At 44.8% G+C, this 23,019-nt stretch overlaps 2 protein-coding genes across 2 annotated transcripts in view; one reads left to right on the forward strand and one right to left on the reverse strand.

Moving 5' to 3' along the window:
* LOC130298171 (uncharacterized) overlaps positions 1 to 22,393 on the reverse strand; it is a 133,634-nt gene extending 111,241 nt beyond the window's left edge. The window contains 1 exon segment of the mRNA XM_056551082.1: positions 22,220 to 22,393. The gene's annotated coding sequence lies outside the window, so the exon portion shown is untranslated.
* Positions 1 to 23,019, forward strand: part of LOC130298173 (uncharacterized) — a 308,559-nt gene that overhangs the window by 177,531 nt on the left and 108,009 nt on the right. The window lies entirely within an intron of this gene.

Consider the following 23,019-nt stretch of genomic DNA (forward strand, 5'->3'; position numbering starts at 1 on the left):
CCCCCATGGGTAAAGCAGTGTGTTTGTAGTACATATACACTGCTATACACATGGAGGGCTGCAGAGCATTTGCACCCTAGTGTTTGTACTACAGAGTCTGTACAACAGACATGGGTCAGGTGCAATGCTCTGCAGTCTGCACATACCCACATGTGTATAGGAGTGCTATATAAAAAGTGTAAAGTAAAAAAAATAAAATGGAAATAAACCGCTCCCCCAATAAAAATTAGCTCCCCCTTTTCCTATTGCTATACAAAAAAAGTAAAAAAAATGTTTACATATCTGATACTGCCGCGTGGCGAACTGTCTGAACTATTAAAATTAAATGTTAGTAAATCATTAACATTTTATTCTAATAGTTCAGACAGTTACCCATGCGGCAGTATCACATTTACGCTGGTTTTTGTACAGGATCATTAATAATGACAGCAACCGGCATAAACATAACAAAATAAAAAATTCTGCTGTTTGGTGAAATCACATTCTACAAACTATTAATATGGCCATTGTACATGATTTATCAAGTAGAATCAGCTGAACACCTTTTTTGGCATTTTGAAGTTCTTTCCGATTAATTGATGAAATAATCGGAAACTAATTGATTATTAAAATAATGGTTATCTGCAGCCCTAATGACCACGATATAGTGACAGGATAATACTACCGTACTGATACTGGATAAAACCGCTATACACAGTATCACCAATAACACCACTATACAAGGGACAAATGATTGTACCACACCATGACTACACATTATAACACCGCTATACACAGACAGTAGTGACCCCGGCTCTACACACCATATAACAGTACTGATTACATACAGTTACATCAGGTGACCTCTTCTCTCATCACTTTCCTTTTTCTTCTCTATACAGCCCAGACCGTCATGATGATTTCTTTCAGCCACAACTCCACAGAACCTGCCAGACAAACATTTTAGACTTTTCTAGCACCTTTAGCGCTCTATACAGTAATAATAACACGAGTGTCCCACATAGTAGAGTGGGTAGATACGTGGGTTTGGGGAAGGGTAGATAGATTCTCCTTACATGGTTTCTGCATTACACAGGTGTCTCAAGTAAGTAGGTGTCACCTGTAGGTAGGTCCCCCTATATAGTAGTAGCAGCCCCCAGCATATAGTAGAAGCAGCCCCCTTTAGGTAGGAAAATCAGCAGCCCCTTTTAGGTAAAATAAATAGTACCCCCCCTTTAGACAGTAGTAGTAGCCTTCTGTGACAATAGTAGCAGCAGCTCCCTTTAGAAAGTGGTAGCAGCAGCAGCCCCCTTTAGGCAGTAGTATTAGCAGCTCCTTTTAGGCAGTAGTAGCAGAAGCCCCATTTAGGAAGTAGAAGCAGCAGCAGCCCCCTTTAGGCCCCCCCCCCCTCCAGCGCAAGGCCTTAGGCAGCAGCCCAGCTCGCCTAATAGGAGAGCCACCTCTGATTATTAGCAAAAGTTCATACCAAAAATAAAGTCAAGAATAGAGCAAATCCATATATACATGTAAAAATAAGCAATAGTAACAAAAGTAGATTGCTGGGGGGTGTTGGGTGGAACCAAGAGGTCAGGTCTACAGGTTAATGGAAAGACAAGCAGGGAACTGGGTAAAGTATTCTGAAAACATCTAAACTGTTCATTAGGGCAGTAGTGCAGATCATTAGGGGGCAGTAGTGCAGATCATTAGGGGGGCAGTGGTGCAGATCATTAGGGGGCAGTAGTGCAGATCATTAGGGGGCAGTAGTGCAGATCATTAGGGGGCAGTGGTGCAGATCATTAGAGGGGCAGTAGTGCAGATCATTAGAGGGCAGTGGTGCAGATCATTAGGGCAGTAGTGCAGATCATTAGGGGGCAGTGGTGCAGATCATTAGAGGGCAGTAGTGCAGATCATTAGAGGGCAGTGGTGCAGATCATTAGGGGGCAGTGGTGCAGATCATTAGAGGGCAGTGGTGCAGATCATTAGGGGGCAGTGGTGCAGATCATTAGAGGGCAGTGTCAAAGATCATTAGGGGGCAGTGGTGCAGATCATTAGGGGGCAGTGGTGCAGATCATTAGAGGGCAGTGGTGCAGATCATTAGAGGGCAGTGGTGCAGATCATTAGGGGGGCAGTGGTGCAGATCATTAGGGGGCAGTGGTGCAGATCATTAGGGGGCAGTGGTGCAGATCATTAGAGGGCAGTGGTGCAGATCATTAGAGGGCAGTGGTGCAGATCATTAGAGGGCAGTGGTGCAGATCATTAGGGGGGCAGTGGTGCAGATCATTAGGGGGCAGTAGTGCAGATCATTAGAGGGCAGTAGTGCAGGTCATTAGGGCGAAGTAGTGTGGTAGTCGGGTGATGCAAGCTAGCTGCAGCTGCAAGCTGGTGGTATTAACCCTGTGTAGGGGCGAGTTGGTATTAACCCCTTACTTGTATCGAGATGCCAGGGTGCAGGTTTTTCCAGTTAATCTTCCCAGAAACGGTGATGGAAGTAATAGAATGTCCACGGCTGAAGTTATCAGAACGTTAACTCTTTACTTGTAGCTTGTGCAGCAATAACAACCATTAACAGTCTTTACGGTTCTGAGGTATCTGGTTTGCAGGTAACCTCGCACACTTGTCAGGACTGAGCATACACTTGAGTGAACCACTGTGCTACTGTTACTTTGGCTTGGAAGTAGTCCCGGAGTTATAAGTGGCTGCTGTGAGATGGCTTGAGGCCTATCTGAGATGAGTAGAGATAAGAGATAAATCTGTGCTTGTCTTATCTGATGATCCCGGAACTAACACAGGAACAAACAGGAAGAAGGATCAGAATACAGCCCTTTATATAGTGTGGGCTAGACTAATGCTCATTGGTGGCAAGTTACTTAGTTACATGTGACCATTCAATCATGGGTACATCACATGACTCGCAGGTCCTAACAAATATCACATGATAAACGGATCACATGACTTAACCCCTTAAGGACGCAGCTCATTTTCACCTTAAGGACGCAGCCCTACTTTATGCATTAATAACTCTAAGACGCTTTTACCGATTATTCTGATTCTGAGATTGTTTTTTCGTGACATATTCTACTTTATTTTGGTGGTAAATTTTCGGCGTTACTTGCTTCCTTTCTTGGTGAAAAATCCCCAAATTACATGAAAATTTTAAAAATGTAGCATTTTTCTAACTTTGAAGCTCTCTACTTGTAAGGAAAATTGATATTCCAAATAAATGTTATATTGATTCACAAATACAATATGTCTACTATATGTTGGCATCATAAAATGGACATATTTTAACTTTTAGAAAAAATTTGAGGGCTTCAAAATAGAGCAGCAATTTTCAAAATTTTCATGAAAATTGCAAAATCTGAAAGGACAGATGTTACAGAATTACAACTCCCAGCATGCCTGGGCAGTCTAGACATGCTGAGAGTTGTAGTTTGGCAACATCTGGAGGGCCACCATTTGGGCACCACTGTAATAGTGGTCTCCAAACTGTGACCCTCCTTTGGCTGTCTGGGAATGCTGGGAGTTGCAGTTTGGCAACCACTAGAAGGGCAGCAGTAAAGATTGCTTTACTGCCATCTTCCTTTCCCCCCACCGTCGCCTCCCTACCTGTGCCGCTGATCTCTGCAGTCTCCACCGATGATCGTCAGTCCCCACGGCATCTTCTCTTCAGGTACCCGCCGCCATCTTCTCCCCCCCCCCCCCCCCGTTCTGCCCGACATCCAGGGGTGGGCAGAGCGGGGGGTTTCCATGGCAACCCCGTCGTGCACTGCCATTGGTCAGAATTAATTTCTGATTAATGGCAGGGGATAGGAGGAGATCACAGCACTGCGACCTCGCTCCCATCCCGCAGGCATTCCGGTCCGGTCCCCAACCGGCTAGGGCGGGGACCGGAATTCCCACTGGCGTATCCATACACCCCACATCCTTAAGGACTCGGGATGCAGGGCGTATGCATACGTCCTACGTCCTGAACAGGTTAAAGGGGTTATCCAGGAAAAACCTTTTTTTTTTATATATCAGCTGGCTCCAGAAAGTTAAACAGATTTGTAAATTACTTCTAATAAAAAAAACTTAATCCTTTCAGTACTTATGAGCTACTGAAGTTGAGTTGTTCTTTTCTATCTAAGTGCTCTCTGATGACACCTGTCTCAGGAACTGTCCAGAGTAGAAGCAAATCCCCATAGCAAACCTCTTCTACTCTGTGCAGTTCCCGAGACAAGCAGAGATGTCAGCAGAGAGCACTGTTGCCAGGCAGAAAAGAACAACTCAACTTTAGCAGCTGATAATTATTGGAAGGATTAAGATTTTTTTTATTGAAGTAATTTACAAATCTGTTTAACTTTCTAGAGCCAGTTGATATAAAAAAAATACCCCTTTAAATGAACAAATGACGTCTAACAAGTCCTTTCCTTGAACGGAGAGCGCACAGCTGGCTTCAGCCCCTCAGAGATCTGGGAACCAACCATAGAGCCACCTGGTTAATTCTTCTCCGCACTTCGGCCGAATACAACTTGTTCTTCCCTCTATAACCTAAGGAAGGACCCTGTGTAGAGTAGGAGACCCCACTAATCTAACACCTATAGGATCAGAATGTCCTAGAAGCCAGAAGATAGAAGTGATTTTATATGTCTAATCTGCTCATGTCCTGTTACCTTGTAGCCATATATGAGACTCTTTTCCCCCCATGTAAAATTATAGAGATGACATCGCTGGATCGGTGACTACGTAATAAAAGAAAAACTTATTTTTCCCAATGTCTCTTTTATTGTTAACAAAAGATAAAAAAAAGTAGCAAATGATCGTTTTTTAATTTAAATTTATTTTTATTCACATCATATAGAACAATAATTACATTCTATGTTAATCTACCCCATAACATCCCAACCTCCCCCCCCCATATAAAGAGAGACCAGTCTTTTCCCTTCCCTAGCGGATCCTTTGTTTGCCAGTAACTCCTATCTCTTTATTTATTAGATTTATCCAAGTCCTTATATCTGGGACCACCTCTGAAAGACACAATCTTACAATTAATAATCGAGCATAAAAGAGGAATTTCAAGCAAAGTTCTGAATTCTTATTTATTTCCGTATTATCTCCCAAAATAACTACCTCAAATGTAAATGCTATATCTATCCCCAATCTCTTTTTAAGTTCTTGATATATCCTTTCCCAATATTTCTGAATTTTTCTGCACGCCCAAATAATATGGGTGTAATCCGCCTCATTTAGCTGGCATCTTGGGCATTCTGCGTCAAGCCTATACCCAAATCTCACCAAATCATCCGGAGCCAGGTGAGTTTTCCACAAAATGTTCCACTGGATAAATCTGTGATCCCTATTAATTGAAACCCTATTAACATTCTTAAACACACAACCCCAAAATTTTTATTTTTACACTGAAATTGTTTCATCCACCTCCCTTCTACTCTATGTAAATTCTCTTTGTTTATTTCGGCCAATAATTTTTTGTATATTTGGGTCATATCTTTTTTTATTATAGAACCAATTCCCTCAAAATTCTATAAAATTATGTGAATCAACCTGAAAGTGTTTTATCTACAGTGCATTTATACATGTGATATATTTGATAATATCTGAATCTATAGGATTCACCAATATTACATCTTACTGTTAATTCTACAAAAGTGCACGTTTTCCCTTTCACAAAAATGTGTTCAATTAATCTTACCCCGACCTTAATCCAAGAACCACTATCTTGAAATTCATTAAATTCCTTCAACCTAGGGTTAAACCACACCGGTGTAAACCTAAGATTATTTTTTATATGACAAAATCTTTTAAGATTAACCCAAATTTTCCTAAATAATTTGCATTGCGTGATAGTAACAAATCATCGTTACACCACAATAATATTCATATTGCCGCAATAATACAGAAATTACAAACTCAAACTCTTTAGAAAAAAAATAAAGATAGAAATAGATAAACCTGACATCTAGCATTGTTACGCCTAGCGCTCCGGGTCCCCGCTCCTCCCCGGAGCGCTTACGGCGTCTCTCTCTCCGCAGCGCCCCGGTCGGTCCCGCTGACCGGGAGCGCTGCACTGTCATGGCCGTCGGGGATGCGATTCGCACAGCGGGACGCGCCCGCTCGCGAATCGCATCCCAGGTCACTTACCCGTCCCGGTCCCCTGCTGTCGTGTGCTGGCGCGCGCGGCTCCGCTCTCTAGGGCGCGCGCGCGCCAGCTCCCTGAGACTTAAAGGGCCAGTGCACCAATGATTGGTGCCTGGCCCAATTAGCTTAATTGGCTTCCACCTGCTCCCAGACTATATCTGTTCACTGCCCCTGCACTCCCCTGCCGGATCTTGTTGCCTTTGAGCCTAGTGAAAGCGTTACTGAGTTTGTCCTTACTGTGTACTTGACCTCCTGCTATTACCTTATTGACTACAATCCTTGCTGCCTGCCCCGACCTTCTGCTACGTCCGACCTTGTTTCTGTCTACTCCCTTGTACCACGCCTATCTTCAGCAGTCAGAGAGGTAGAGCCGTTGCTAGTGGATACGACCTGGTCACTACCGCCGCAGCAAGACCATCCCGCTTTGCGGCGGGCTCTGGTGAACACCAGTAGTGACTTAGAACCGGTCCACTAGCTCGGTCCACGCCAATCCCTCTCTGGCACAGAGGATCCACCTCCTGCCAGCCGGCATCGTGACAGTAGATCCGGCCATGGATCCCGCTGAGGTTCCCCTGCCTTATATCTCTGATCTCACCACGGTGGTCGCCCAGCAATCCCGACAGATCGCCCATCTAACCCACCAGCTGTCGGAAGTGTCCACCACGGTGCAGCAACTTCAGTCGCAACTTCTGCCTCTGCTACAGCAGCAACCATCTCCTCCGCCAGCTCCTGCACCCCTTCCGCAGCGAGTGGCCACTCCTAGCCTCCGCTTGTCCTTGCCGGACAAATTTAATGGGGACTCTAAGTTTTGCCGTGGCTTTCTTTCGCAATGTTCCCTGCACTTGGAGATGATGTCGGAGCAGTTTCCTACTGAAAGGTCTAAGGTGGCTTTCGTAGTCAGCCTTCTGTCTGGAAAAGCCCTGTCATGGGCCACACCGCTCTGGGACCGCAATGACCCCGTCACTGCCTCTGTACACTCCTTCTTCTCGGAAATTTGAAGTGTCTTTGAGGAACCTGCCCGAGCCTCTTCTGCTGAGACTGCCCTGCTGAACCTGGTCCACAGTAATTCTTCCGTTGGCGAGTACGCCATACAATTCCGTACTCTTGCTTCTGAACTATCCTGGAATAATGAGGCCCTCTGCGCGACCTTTAAAAAAGGCCTATCCAGCAACATTAAAGATGTTCTGGCCGCACGAGAAACTCCTGCTAACTTGCATGAACTCATTCATCTAGCCACTCGCATTGACATGCGTTTTTCTGAGAGGCATCAAGAGCTCCGCCAGGAAAAAGACTTAGATCTCTGGACACCTCTTCCACAGTCTCCATTGCAATCTGCGCCTAGGCCTCCCGCCGAGGAGGCCATGCAAGTGGATCGGTCTCGCCTGACCCTGGAAGAGAGGAATCGCCGTAGGGAAGAGAATCTTTGTCTGTACTGTGCCAGTACCGAACATTTTTTGGTGGATTGCCCTATCCGTCCTCCACGTCTGGGAAACGCACGCTCGCACCCAGCTCTCGTGGGTGTGGCGTCTCTTGATGCTAAGTCGGCTTCTCCACATCTCACGGTGCCTGTACGGATTTCTCCTTCAGCCAACTCTTCCCTCTCAGCCGTGGCCTGCCTAGACTCTGGTGCCTCTGGGAATTTTATTCGGGAGTCCTTGGTGAATAAATTCCGCATCCCGGTGACCCGTCTCGTCAAGCCACTCCACATTTCCGCGGTCAACGGAGTCAGGTTGGATTGCACCGTGCGTTACCGCACGGAGCCCCTCCTAATGTGCATCGGACCTCATCACGAAAGAATTGAGTTTTTGGTCCTCTCCAACTGCACTTCCGAAATTCTCCTTGGACTACCCTGGCTTCAACACCATTCCCCAACCCTGGATTGGTCCACAGGGGAGATCAAGAGCTGGGGTACCTCTTGTTTCAAGGACTGCCTTAAACCGGTTCCCAGTACTCCCTGCCGTGACCCTGTGTGTTCCCCTGTATCCGGTCTCCCTAAAGTCTTTATGGACTCTGCCTGCCATAAGAAGTGCCTCTCCCCCCCTCCCAGTCCAGTCAGGCAAGCCTCGGTGCCTCCTCATGGCCCCCGTCCTGGTGTCACACTGCCCCGTGCCAGGCCTCGCCCTCTGCCCTCCCTCCCCATTCCCACTCCTGCTGTACTGCCTGTTGTTGAGGAATCCCTCCATTCTTTCCCGGTGTCCTCATCCCAGGGGAGGCAGTTACCGGACAAGGAGAAGGGGAGACCTAAGGGGGGGGGGGGTACTGTTACGCCTAGCGCTCCGGGTCCCCGCTCCTCCCCGGAGCGCTTACGGCGTCTCTCTCTCCGCAGCGCCCCGGTCGGTCCCGCTGACCGGGAGCGCTGCACTGTCATGGCCGTCGGGGATGCGATTCGCACAGCGGGACGCGCCCGCTCGCGAATCGCATCCCAGGTCACTTACCCGTCCCGGTCCCCTGCTGTCGTGTGCTGGCGCGCGCGGCTCCGCTCTCTAGGGCGCGCGCGCGTCAGCTCCCTGAGACTTAAAGGGCCAGTGCACCAATGATTGGTGCCTGGCCCAATTAGCTTAATTGGCTTCCACCTGCTCCCAGGCTATATCTGTTCACTGCCCCTGCACTCCCCTGCCGGATCTTGTTGCCTTTGAGCCTAGTGAAAGCGTTACTGAGTTTGTCCTTACTGTGTACTTGACCTCCTGCTATTACCTTATTGACTACGATCCTCACGCCAATCCCTCTCTGGCACAGAGGATCCACCTCCTGCCAGCCGGCATCGTGACAAGCATAAAACGTAATAATCAATTATTTAATGAAAAGGTTCTAAAAGTAATCTAAGGAGAACAAGTCTCCAAGGAATTGCTTATGAAATTTTGCCATGAAACAGGTTTCTCAAATTTTGAACTGGGAACTTTTTTTGCACCGATGGTGGGAGGGGGTAGAAGATCTCTAGTATATCGGAATAAGCCGTCTAGTCACCAATAGTAGGTGTGTGATTCAGCAAGTCGAGATAGGACAGAAATCCGAAGAAGTAACCGCAAGAAGAACAATTTCCAGAGTAAAATTAATCTCTTTTTGTTGTAACCAAGAAAATACTGTATATACTGGAGTATAAGCCAAAGCCCCAATTTTACCACAAAAACCTGGGGGGGAAACCTATTGACTCGAGTATAAGCCTATCATCACCCACTGCAACAAACACCCATCCCCCTCCTGTCATCATCCATCCCCCTCTCATCATCTAATCACCTCCCCAGTTGTAGCTCTCGTGGCGGCAGGTCTTTTCCTGTTGCCTGAGAGCCGGGAAAGGGACAGGTCCGTGACGTCAGGGGAATCCCTGTGTGGCAGAGATCCTACCCCAGCATCACTAGTCAGGGGCCGGATGGACAGACCAGATGAGCTCACTTTTCCCACAGGTATGCGGATGGTACCTGTGGATGTGTCTGTGGCCGGCAAGGAGCGGAGAAAGGGGGCCTCACGGTGAAGACAGACGACCCAGACCACCACCACCATCTGTATGCCTGGACTGATGTCAGTACTAATTTTTTTTTTCATTCGAGTTTAATCAGAGGGGGGAATTTTCACCATGAAAAAACAAGCTTATACTAGAGTATATACGGTAATCGAAATATCTTCCCGCCAGAAAGATTAAATTTTAAAGCAAGACCCCTGTATATGTAAAAGAGTCCACAACTCACTTCCACACCTCCAACATTGAGAAGATTCTGGAATACCATGTGACAAAAGGAGAGGAGGAGTCCCATACCCCCGACAATATAACTTATATGAACTCTCCTGTATACGAATACAGGGGGAGGAGCCACGTGAGCGCTAGAGATAAATCCACACTGTTCTTCAGAGAGTTGGATATTCAGCTCCTCTTCTCATATAAGATGCATTTTGGTTACTATTAGGAGCAGAAGAAATCAGATAAGAATAAAGCTTAGATATTATTATTATTTAGGAAATAAATACAATCTCTCTAACCAATTTCAGGGACGTATGTTAGTATAACGCTTAAAACATTGGAGAGTAAAGATAAATTTACTTATAAAACCCCAGAAAGCCTGAGATTCCTCTATGGCCAAAGTCTTAGTAGAAGAATATAAATCTCGTAACGTAAAAGAATGTAAACGTTCCCACAAAGGGGAAGAGGGAAAATGTGTTTAGTAATAACCATAGGGAGTAAAGAAAGTGGGGTTAGGGGAGAAGGGAAATCAGAATCAGTCGTAGAGCAGTCTCGTAATACCGACAAAGTTATATATAAAAGAGGAAAGAACTAGAGAGGCCAAGGAGGAGTGCGGGGGCCACAAAATGGGCCCTATAGAAGGAGGGACTGAGGAGAATTCCATATCCACATGAGGAGGAATATAAAGGGGAGGATGAGAAAAAGAAGAGCGAACGAGCTCTAATAATCCAGACGGAGGAAAAGCTTTATAATAAGTGTGTAAATCCGGAAACACAAAACCGCCGTCTAATGTCTTCAGGGTGAGCGTCTATACGGGACACGTGGTCTCTTCTGAATCATAACAAAATTACTAAATAACCATCGGATAGAAGAAAAATAACAATTCCGTACTATGATAGGGACGGACTGTAAAAATATAAAATATTATTGGTAAATATAAGATTTAAGAACCTTTTTCCTTCCAATCCACGACATATATGGGAATTTACGAGCGTGTAACTGGGTCTTCAATCCGTGTAATAATGGCGCAAAGTGTGAAGTAAAGAGATCTTGTACCAGATGTGATCAGATCTCTAGGGATTTTATACCCCGGGGAGGACAAAGAAAAGGAAAAGAATTACACCGATGTTTACTGAACCCGGGGGACGCTGAGATATTGACGACTTCTCATATAGAAAAATGGATTTTATGATCTGAGACTGAAAATAGACGTCAAGACGGGAAACGCTGGTCTAGGGTTTGTGATAAATAAAAGTATCTGCAGCGTCTTATGTTCAGAAGAGACGATCTTCAAGGGAGACGCGCGGATCCTGTCTGATGCCTTGAATTAAAGTCTCTATAATCATAATGAGAAGGGGGCGGGGACAACACTGACGCGTTACATTCCCTATATACAACGTCAGGGACAATATTACATTTATTATAAGTCCAGTGTGCGGAGATGAATATAAGAATAATAAATCATATAAGAAAGAAAACTTTTATTAACAATTGGTAACAAGTTTGGAGATGCAGTATATGATATATGTATAAATGTCAGATATCCTATGTACATGGATAATATATAGATGTGTTATCTGCATCATTTACTGCTCTGAATTGGCTTCTGTCCTGTGTGAGTTCTTTGATGTACAACAAGGTCTGATTTCCGAGTAAAACATTTACCACATTCTAAACATGAAAATGGCTTCTCCCCTGTGTGAGTTCTTAGATGTCTAAGAAGACTTGATTTGTCAGGAAAACACTTTCTACATTCTGAACATGAATATGGTTTCTCCCCTGTGTGAGTTCTTTGATGTCGAGTAACATCTGATTTCCAAGTAAAACATTTCCCACATTCTGAACATGAAAATGGCTTCTCCCCTGTGTGAGTTCTTTGATGTACAACAAGACCTGATTTATTAGTAAAACATTTCTCACATTCTGAGCATGAAAATAGCTTCTCCGCCCTGTGAGTGCTTTGATGTTGAACAAGATTTTTTTTCCCAGGAAAACATTTCCCACATTCTGAACATGAAAATGGCTTCACCCCTGTGTGAGTTCTTTGATGTACAACAAGACCTGATTCATTAGTAAAACATTTCTCACATTCTGAACATGAAAATGGCTTCTCCCCTGTGTGAGTTCTTTGATGTTGAACAAGATTTGTTTTCCCAGCAAAACATTTCCCACATTCTGAACATGAAAATGGTTTCTCCGCTGTGTGAGTTCTTTCATGTCGAGTAACACCTGATTTCGAAGTAAAACATTTCCCACATTCTGAACATGAAAATGGCTTTTCCCCTGTGTGAGTTCTTTGATGTTTAACAAGAATTGATTTGTCATTAAAACATTTTCCACATTCTGAACATGAAAATGGCTTCTCCCCTGTGTGAGTTCTTTTATGTTGAACAAGATGTGATTTCTTAATAAAACATTTCCTGCATTCTGAGCATGAATATGGATTCTCCCCTGTGTGAGTTCTTTGATGCTGAAGAAAAGTTGATTTCCGAGTAAAACGTTTCCCACATTCTAAACATGAAAATTCCCCTGTGTGAGTTCTTTGATGTCTACGAAGACTTGATTTGTCAGTAAAACACTTTCTACATTCTGAACATGAAAATGGCTTCTCTGCTGTGTGAGTTATTTGATGTCTAAGAAGACTTGATTTGTCAGTAAAACATTTCCCACATTCCGAGCATGAATATGGTTTCTTTCCTGTATGAGCTCGTTGATGTCCAACATCCCTTCTATGACCTTTATTTTGCTGAACATCCTGTGATGACTGAGAAGACAGGACCTGTATATAAGGATGAGATGACAGATCTTGGCTGTGAAGGGCTGAGGGTGTATCTGGGATAATGGAATGTTCTTCATATGTATCTTGTGTGATATCATCATCTGCTTTATAATCTGAAGATATAAGATTCTCCTCTGATCTCCTGGTACAAGACTCTGCAGAGAATAACACAGATTTTATTATCAGTATTAACCCCTTAACAACCCAGGAAATGTAAGCTTTTGTGTTTTTTTCCCCCCTCCTCTCCTCATAGCCATAACTTTTTTATTTTTCCATCTACATTGCATTTTAGAGCTTGTTTTTTGTGGGACCGATCTTACATTGTATTAACTGTGCATTAAAATATAAGTCAGGTCCATATGATCACAGTGATATCTAATTTGCATAGTTTTTGTTACACTTTACAACTTTTTGAAAACAATTACAATAAAAATAGATTTTAAATTTTTACAACAAAAAAGTTAAAATATTATTGGAGGGGTTAATTTACATTTTTTAAAACATCTTTTGAATGTTTTTTTTTTTTTAAACACTTTTTGGTCCCTCTATAGGACTTGTATGAGCAGTCATTGGATTGCTCATACAGATCAGTGCAGTACGTATTTACTCCTCGCCTTCAAAAAATCATAACTCTTTTATATTTTCATCCACAGACTAGTATAAGGGCTTGTTTTTTGCGGGACCAGTTGTCCGTTGTAATGCCATCACTCACTTTACCATAAAATGTATGGCGCAACCAAAAAAATATTATTTGTGTGGGGAAATTAAAAAGAAAACCGCAATTTAGCAAATTTTGGAAGGTTTCGTTTTCACGCCGTACAATTTATGGTAAAAATGACGTGTTCTTTATTCTTTGGGTCAATGCGATTAAAATGATACCCGTGATAACGTACTTTTGTATTACGGTTGGGCTTAGAAAAATCGCAAACTTTTTACCCAAATGAGTAAGTTTAAAATCCCCCTATTTTGAAGACACATAACTTTTTTATTTTTCTGTATAAGCGGTGGTATGTGGTCTCATTTTTTGCGCCTTGATCTGTAATTTTTATTGATACCATATTTGCTTACATAAAACTTTTAATAATTTTTTTATTAATTGTTATTGGAATAAAATGTTATAAAAAGGCAGCTATTTTGGACTTTTTTTTGTACGTTCACCGTACGGTATCATTAACATTTTATTTGAATAGTTTGGATATTTATGCATGCGGCGATACCAAATATGTATCCAAAACTTTTTTTTTTTTACACTTTTTGGGGATGAAATAGGGAAAATGGGACAATTGACATTTTTATTGGGGGAGGGGTTTTTCAAATATTTTTTACTTTTATTTTTACACTTTAATAGTCCCCATAGGGGACTATTTATAGCAATCATTCGATTGCTAATACTGTTCAGTGCTATGCATAGGACATAGCACTGATCAGTGTTATCGGTCATCTTCTGCTCTGGTCTGCTCGATCGCAGACCAGAGCAGAAGACCTGTGGAAGGCAGCAGAGGCAGGTGAGGGGACCTCCATCTGATGTTCTGGATGATTGGATCGCCGCAGCAGTCTGCGGGCGATCTGATCATCCATTTTCATGTCCGCAATGCTGCAGATGCCGTGATCTGTATTGATCACGGCATCTGAGGGGTTAATGGCGGACATCCGTGTGATCGCGGATGTCCGCCATTACCGGCGGGTCCCTGGCTGCGATCAACAGCCGGGACCTGCCGTGCATGATCCGGGCATCGCTCCGATGACCGCGGTTATGTATAGGACGTAAATGTACGTCCTGGTGCGTTAAGTTCCAGTTCACCAGGACGTACATTTACATCCTGCGTCGTTAAGGGGTTAAACTTATTTTACTGAAAAGTGAGTAAAGAGCCGTACAGTGTAAGTACAGACCATGGAAGTCTATGACAAAATCCGAAGGATAGGGGATAAGATGTCAGATCACCGCGGTCCTGTTGCTGGGGAGCCCCGGGATCGTTACGTCACGGCTCCACCCCTCGTGACATCACGGCCCGTCCCCTTAATGCAAGTATATGGCAGGGGGCGTGACGACCGCCACTCTCCCTCCCATAGACTTGTATATAAAGGGGCGGGCCGTGATGTCACGAGGGGCGGAGCCGTGACGTAACGATGCTCCGGCCCCTGTATTGCGCGTCATTACGTGCTGAGCAAACTCGCTCTGTGCTGTAATGATAGCGGGGTGCTGCAGCGGGGATCCCGGGGGTCCCCAGCAGCGGCACGGCGGCGAACTGACATCTTATGCCCTATCCTTTGGATAGGGGATAAGATGTCTAGGGGCGGAGTACCCCTTTAAGGGCACGTTCACACGTACAGGATCCTGCGCAGATTTGATGCGCAGGATTTGTAACTGCAGATTAAAAGTTGTGCTCAGTCATTTAGTTTACATTGAAATCTGCAGCAGAAAATCCTGTGCATCAAATCCTGCGTTACAAATCTGCGTACGTAAGAACATACCCTAAAGGGGTACTCCGCCCACAAACATCTTATCCATTATCTAAAGGGGATAAGCACCCAGGCAGCACCCAGCGTTCTGAAAGTTTTTTTTAGAATGCTTGGTTTGGGTAGCAGTGGTTGTGACGTCATGTCATGCCCCCTCGTGAGGTCACATCACGTCCTCTCCATTCATGTCTATGGGAGGGGGCGTCACATCTCCGGCTGCCCAAACCTAGGGTTCTAAACATACTGTTTAGAATGCAAAGTGCTGCACGCTGATCGCAGGGGGTCCCGGCTGCAGGACCCCCACAATCAGACATCTTATCCCCTATCCTTTGTGATAAGATGTCTGTGGGCGGAGTAACACTTTAAACTTGAGCAGGTAACACCTCCTGAGCCACCACGGATAATACATCATCAAAATACCCATCAGCACTGGAGACCACGAGGACCTGCGTGACCACAGAGGAAATATACCATGATAGGATAATCCTAATCATAGCTTTGTCTTTGTGGAACTCTGGGGATGAAGAAAGCCCCCCCCAATATCTGTCCCTAGCAGGACCCCAAGTGTTTCCTCACCAGGTTTGGCATGATCCGAGCAAAGGGCCACAATAAAGACACATCCCCTCCCCCCTACTATAATCCTTCTCCTCCACGGAAAGGGGGGTGGTCCTGAGCTGCATTGGTTTCACCCTTTCAGATGATCCAGGAGGCCACAATCTCATCTTGTATAATATCGGAGAGTCCAGGAGAGAACGTGTCCACCAGCGCTTCCTTATCCCAGCACACTTCTGCTGCTACAATACAGAACTCTATTTAATTCTTGGCCACAGTTCTCGTCCCCTGTTACATGGACATGAGCTGTTCTGCCGCAGAGGAAGAACGGACAGGGAGATGAAATGTCTCTGTAGTCGTAGATAATACGTTTATCAGTCTCCAAAGAGGATTCACCCGGATAGAGCGTTATCAGTAAGGAGGGAGATCAGGAATCCTACCTTACTTCTATCATTAGGACAGGACTGCGGGACCATTTCCAGATAAATGCCCACTTGGTTCAGGGAGCCTCTACATTCATTAGGATCGCCCCCATAATGCTGGGGAAGCGGGGCAGATCCAGTAAACCCACAGGAGGCAATGGCTTCTATGGCAGCAGAAATAGTTGCCGGAGCAGGAGCGTAGGTGGCTGCCGGTTGAGGCACAGGAGGCTCTAGGGGAGACGTACGATTCTAAAGCGTCTGCATTACAAGTGCCAATTGCTCAATCCTCTGATCCTGCAGATCCATTCTAGTGAAAATGTTTGGTGCTGGTGGATTGTCTGCATCATCCGGATTCATGGCCCTTGTGTAATGTCAGGAACCACAAAACCAGATGGAGATGATCAGAACAAATCACCTTTATTATATTCTCAACCGTCTCACATTCTCATCATTTATAGTTTATAATCTGACTGAATAAAGGAATATACAGCAGAAAAGACTGACAGGACACAGGGCTTAAAGGGGTACTCCGGTGGAACACAATTTATTTTAGATCACCTGGTCCCCAAAAGTTTAAAAGGTTTCAAATTTTTTTTTTCTTAAATCTTAACCCTTCCAGTACTTATCAGCTGCTGTATGCTTCAGAGGAAGTTGTGTAGTTCTTTCTGTCTGACCACAGTGCTCTCTGCTGCCACCTCTGTCCATGTCAGGAACTGTCCAGTGCAGGAGAGGTTCGCTATAAGGAATATCTCACACTCTGGACAGTTCCTGACCTGGACAGAGGTGGCAGCAGAGAGCACTGTGGTCAGACAGAAAGAACTACACATCTTCCTCTGCAGGATACAACAGATGATAAGTACTGGTAATTTACAATTCTGAATAATGTTCTAGAACCAGTTGATTAAAAAAAATGTTTCTATCAGAGTACCCATTTAAAAAATTTAATAAAGAATTATTATAGTCGAAGACTAGAAACACAGAGCATAATCTGTGACTGTTCTTTACATTTAGTGGTTACTACTCACCTGGGTGGTTACCTGTAGAAATGTCCTCCATATACTGCTCATCACTGCTTAAATCTGTCTCTTCTTCCTTTATGTCTGTAGTATTACTATGTATCAGATATTTCACTGTAGGAATGTGCTCCTTATACTGCTCATCACTGCTCACATCTGTCTTTTCTTCTTCTTTTACTATTATGTTTAAAGCATTGATATAGTTCAGATCTTTCCCTGTAGGAATGTCCTCTTTATACTGCTCATCACCGCTTACATCTGTCTCTGGAGCATTAATATTGTTCGGATCTTCACCCTGATTCATAAGATGTGGAATAAATATTGTATACTGAATAATGTCCCAGCATTCCCAGCAGTGTCACCTCTCCAGTCATCACCAGACCCCTCCATTACTGTATAATGTCCCAGCAGTGTCACCTCTCCAGTCATCACCAGACCCCTCCATTACTGTATAATGTCCCAGCAGTGTCACCTCTCCAGTCATCACCAGACCCCTCCATTACTGTATAATGTCCCAGCATTCCCAGCAGTGTCACCTCTCCAGTCATCACCAGACCCCTCCATTACTGTATAATGTCCCAGCAGTGTCACCTCTCCAGTCATCACCAGACCCCTCCATTACTGTATAATGTCCCAGCAGTGTCTCCTCTCCAGTCATCACCAGACCCCTCCATTACTGTATAATGTCCCAGCAGTGTCACCTTTCCAGTCATCACCAGACCCCTCCATTACTGTATAATGTCCCAGCATTCCCAGCAGTGTCACCTCTCCAGTCATCACCAGACCCCTCCATTACTGTACAATGTCCCAGCATTCCCAGCAGTGTCACCTCTCCAGTCATCACCAGACCCCTCCATTACTGTATAATGTCCCAGCAGTGTCACCTCTCCAGTCATCACCAGACCCCTCCATTACTGTATAATGTCCCAGCATTCCCACCTCTCCAGTCATCACCAGACCCCTCCATTACTGTACAATGTCCCAGCATTCCCAGCAGTGTCACCTCTCCAGTCATCACCAGACCCCTCCATTACTGTATAATGTCCCAGCAGTGTCACCTCTCCAGTCATCACCAGACCCCTCCATTACTGTATAATGTCCCAGCAGTGTCACCTCTGCAGTCATCCCCAGACCCCTCCATTACTGTATAATGTCCCAGCATTCCCAGCAGTGTCACCTCTCCAGTCATCACCAGACCCCTCCATTACTGTATAATGTCCCAGCAGTGTCACCTCTCCAGTCATCACCAGACCCCTCCATTACTGTATAATGTCCCAGCAGTGTCACCTCTCCAGTCATCACCAGACCCCTCCATTACTGTATGATGTACCAGCAGTGTCACCTCTCCAGTCATCACCAGACCCCTCCATTACTGTATGATGTACCAGCAGTGTCACCTCTCCAGTCATCACCAGACCCCTCCATTACTATATAATGTCCCAGCAGTGTCACCTCTCCAGTCATCACCAGACTCCTCCATTACTGTATAATGTCCCAGCAGTGTCACCTCTCCAGTCATCACCAGACCCCTCCATTACTGTATAATGTCCCAGCAGTGTCACCTCTCCAGTCATCACCAGACCCCTCCATTACTGTATAATGTCCCAGCAGTGTCACCTCTCCAGTCATCACCAGACCCCTCCATTACTGTATAATGTCCCAGCAGTGTCACCTCTCCAGTCATCACCAGACCCCTCCATTACTGTATAATGTCCCAGCAGTGTCACCTCTCCAGTCAGCACCAGACCCTCCATTACTGTATAATGTCCCAGCAGTGTCACCTCTCCAGTCATCACCAGACCCCTCCATTACTGTATAATGTCCCAGCAGGGTCACCTCTCCAGTCAGCAGCTCCATCATCTTGTTGATGAGTTCTCGGATCTTCTGTTCATCCATTTCCTCATGTATCAGGGAGTGAGGTGGGGGCCCCGGAATTGGGCTCAGGGTTCTTCCCCATCCTACACACACAGGGGCCTGACTGTGCCCACTAGAGGACTTCTTAACTACTGTGTAATCCTGTGTATGGAGAGACACATTAATATCACTACATACATTCACAGAATCCCTCACCTCTCCAGTCATATCCATCTGTTATTACATAGATAAGAATGAGGTCATGTGACATCACTCCCAGAATCCCTCACCTCTCCAGTCATATCCATCTGTTCTTACACAGATAAGAATGAGGTCATGTGACATCACTCCCAGAATCCCTCACCTCTCCAGTCACATCCATCTGTTATTACATAGATAAGAATGAGGTCATGTGACATCACTCCCAGAATCCCTCACCTCTCCAGTCATATCCATCTGTCATTACATAGATAAGAATGAGGTCATGTGACATCACTCCCAGAATCCCTCACCTCTCCAGTCATATCCATCTGTTATTACATAGATAAGAATGAGGTCATGTGACATCACTCCCAGAATCCCTCACCTCTCCAGTCATATCCATCTGTTATTACATAGATAAGAATGAGGTCATGTGACATCACTCCCAGAATCCCTCACCTCTCCAGTCATATCCATCTGTTATTACATAGATAAGGATGAGGTCATGTGACATCACTCCCAGAATCCCTCACCTCTCCAGTCATATCCATCTGTTATTACATAGATAAGAATGAGGTCATGTGACATCACTCCCAGAATCCCTCACCTCTCCAGTAAGCCGGAAGAGTATCTGTAGGGTGAGGTTTATGATCCTGTCGGCCATCTTGTTCCTGTCTCTCTCCATGGTTGATGGGTCATCCAGGAGAATTCTCTTATATAGAAGATATCAGCAGAGGATCCTGGATTGGAGAAACCTGAAGGGAAGAAGAGGAGACGATGATAAACCGCACCAGATTCTATGGAGAAATAAAATCCATTTCCTGGAGATAATCTGGGGAAACATCTGAAGAGACATTATAGGAGTTTTCAGATTTCTCTATAAAACAAAATCCATTGTCCGAGGGCTCTAAAATAAGAGACTAGAGCGCACTCACCTTTCCCGTCCAGTGGTGGCGCTCTGGTCCTCCAGGTCTTCTGAGGTCGCTCTCCCTGCTCTGCTGAAGACGTTGTGAATCCATTTCTCCTAATCTCTGAGGCTGCGGTGTATTCAGAACGTCTTCATCAGAGCAGGGAGAAGAATAGAGGGATTCAATATGACATTGTCCAATGAAGAATAGTGAAATGTGTCCACTAGGGGGCACAATATACATCACAATTACATCAGGATTTTATGTGAATTGTGATATGTCCCCCCGGAAGAACCTGCTATTACCTGCAGCAGAGGCCGAGCATCATATACCGTTACACACGCAGGGTCTGGGCCAACACCGGAGTCAGTGTTTCCCAAGCAGGGTGCCTCCAGCTGTTACAGCATTTGGCTGTCAGGGCATGCTGGGAGTTGTAGTGTTACAACAGCTGGAGGAACGCTGGATTGGAAACACTGTCTTAAGTAATAATAGGGGCGCGGGAGAAACTTAAAAAACCTGATGCTTACATAGACCTGTATGGAAGAAGTGGCTGATACCCGGAGAAAAGAGACTGATCAGGTGACAGGATGGGCGGGTAAGTGACCTGATACCTTCACCATCCAGACATCCCCTGGGGGGCAGTATAGGCAGGAAATCAGGCAAACAACCGCTGGTCGGCACGGAGCTCCCTAGAAAAACAACCGCACAGCGCCATGTCTAAGCCACGCCCACCTACATTATTTTATTACAAAAATGGAATATAAACTTATTAGGGGAGGGGCTTCTATTACAAACCCTGAATAACGCTCTGCCATAGTGATCAGTGTTATCGGTGCTCGGCTTATACAGGCTGTGGAGGTGTCTGTATACTTAGAGCACCGATCTGAGCACAGAGCATGGTAAGGGGCCCTCCGGCCGTCATCTCAGCTGATCTAGACTCCGCCCCCCAACAACTGCATTTTACTAATTTTAGATCCTGCAATCGACACGAGGCTGAAGTTGGTTTCTTATTCGTCCAGTTTATTATTCATTGAAGTTGGTTTCTTATTCTCATTGTCTTATAGATGACTGTGACTAATAAACCTTTTCTCCTCTTATTTCTCTGCAGTAAATCTGTTTTTTATACATAAATGTTGAATATTATTTGGGAACAATCAGGTTCAGAAGAAAAAATCTACATTGTTTGTATTTTTCTTGAAAAAAACAATAGTAAAAAATGGATGAAAAAATTTGCATTTTGAATAAGTAACTGATGATTTCAAAGGGTTAAACGCGATTGGGCCACTGAATTAAGGATGGAAATATAAAGAGTAAGGGCCCCTCCATAATACCCAACTGTATCCAGCCTGGCCCAAACAGTGGATTGGGAAGAAAACAGGTGCCAACCTTGCCAACTATATACATTTTCTGCATTTTGAATAAGTAACTGATGATTTCAAGGGGTTAAACGCTGTTGGGCCACTGACCAAAGGGTTTAAAAATAAAGATTGAGGGCCCCTCCATAATACCAAACTGTGGATTGGCCCAAACAGGTGAAACCTTGCCAACTATATACATTTTCTACATTTTTAATAAGTAACTGATGATTTTAAGGGGTTAAACACGGTTGGGCCACTTACCTAAGGGTTACTAAATAAAGAGTAAGGACCCCTCTATAATTTCCAACCATATCCAGCCTGGCCCAAATTGTGGATTGGCATGAAAACAGGTGCCAACCTTTCCATTTATATACATTTTCTACATTTTGAATAAGTAACTGGTGATTTCAAGGGGTTAAATGCCATGTCTAAGCCACGCCCACCTACATTATTTTATTACAAAAATGGGATATAAACTTATTAGGGGAGGGGCTTCTATTACAAACCCTGAATAACGCTCTGCCATAGTGATCAGTGTTATCGGTGCTCGGCTTATACAGGCTGTGGAGGTGTCTGTATACTTAGAGCACTGATCTGAGCACAGAGCATGGTAAGGGGCCCTCCGGCCGTCATCTCAGCTGATCTAGACTCCACCCCCAACAACTGCATTTTACGCATTTTAGATCCTGCAATCGACTTTGATCATGGAATCTAAAGGGTTAACGGCGATGAGCGTCATTAGTGGTGAGTCCTGACTGCTTATAGCTCCTGAGCTCACCTCAAAGTCCCATATGGGGCACAGAATGTAAATATACATCGTGTCCTTAAGGGTTAATAATAATCATCCCCAATAATCCTGATCTGATGGTGACCGCACACACATACCTGTATCTGTAGAGGAGCCGTGTGCTTACAGGACCTGCGATGATGTCATCGTCATGTGATCAGTCACATGGAGGAGGAGGAGTCACATGATCAGGGGCTGCTGCTCTGAGAGATCTCCACACACAACACAACAGCAGTGACTGCCCCACCAGGACCTGCTCTGTATCTTCTACATGCTGGAGGTGTAGGACCTGTGATGATGTCACAATCATGTGACCAGTACATTTGGGGGCGAAGTTTAGCAGTTTACATGTGACTGTGGCTGAAGGACCTGTGGGGAGGATCATGTGACAGGAGTGGGCGGAGCTCAACAGTGCAGGATAGAAGACATTGTGATTGAAGGACCTGGGATAATGGTCATGTGACAGCAGAGTCCTGCATACACTGAGCAGATGAGCCTAGAGCAGCAGCCCCTGATCATGTGACTCCTCCTCCTCCATGTGACTGATCACATGACTGTGACATCATGCAGGTCCTATAAGTGGCTCCTGTACAGTCTGCAGGTGGAGGTATGTGTGTGGTCACATGTGGAGGCTGTCAGATGGGTTTTTGAACTATTAACCCCTTCAGGACTCGGTAGTTTTGAGTTTTAACCCCTTAAGGACACAGTGATTTCTCTTTTTATTTTTTTTTCCTTCTAATAGCCATAATGATTGCAAATTCCTCCTTACAAATCCATATGAGGCTTCTTGTTGTTGTTGTTTCTTTGCACCACCGATTTGTACTTTGTAATGACATCACTCACTTTACCTCAAAACAAGGGCCAAAAAAATATTAATTGTTGGGTGAAAGTAATTTTT

Source organism: Hyla sarda (assembly GCF_029499605.1).
Source record: "Hyla sarda isolate aHylSar1 chromosome 1 unlocalized genomic scaffold, aHylSar1.hap1 SUPER_1_unloc_3, whole genome shotgun sequence".
Lineage (NCBI taxonomy): Eukaryota > Metazoa > Chordata > Amphibia > Anura > Hylidae > Hyla > Hyla sarda.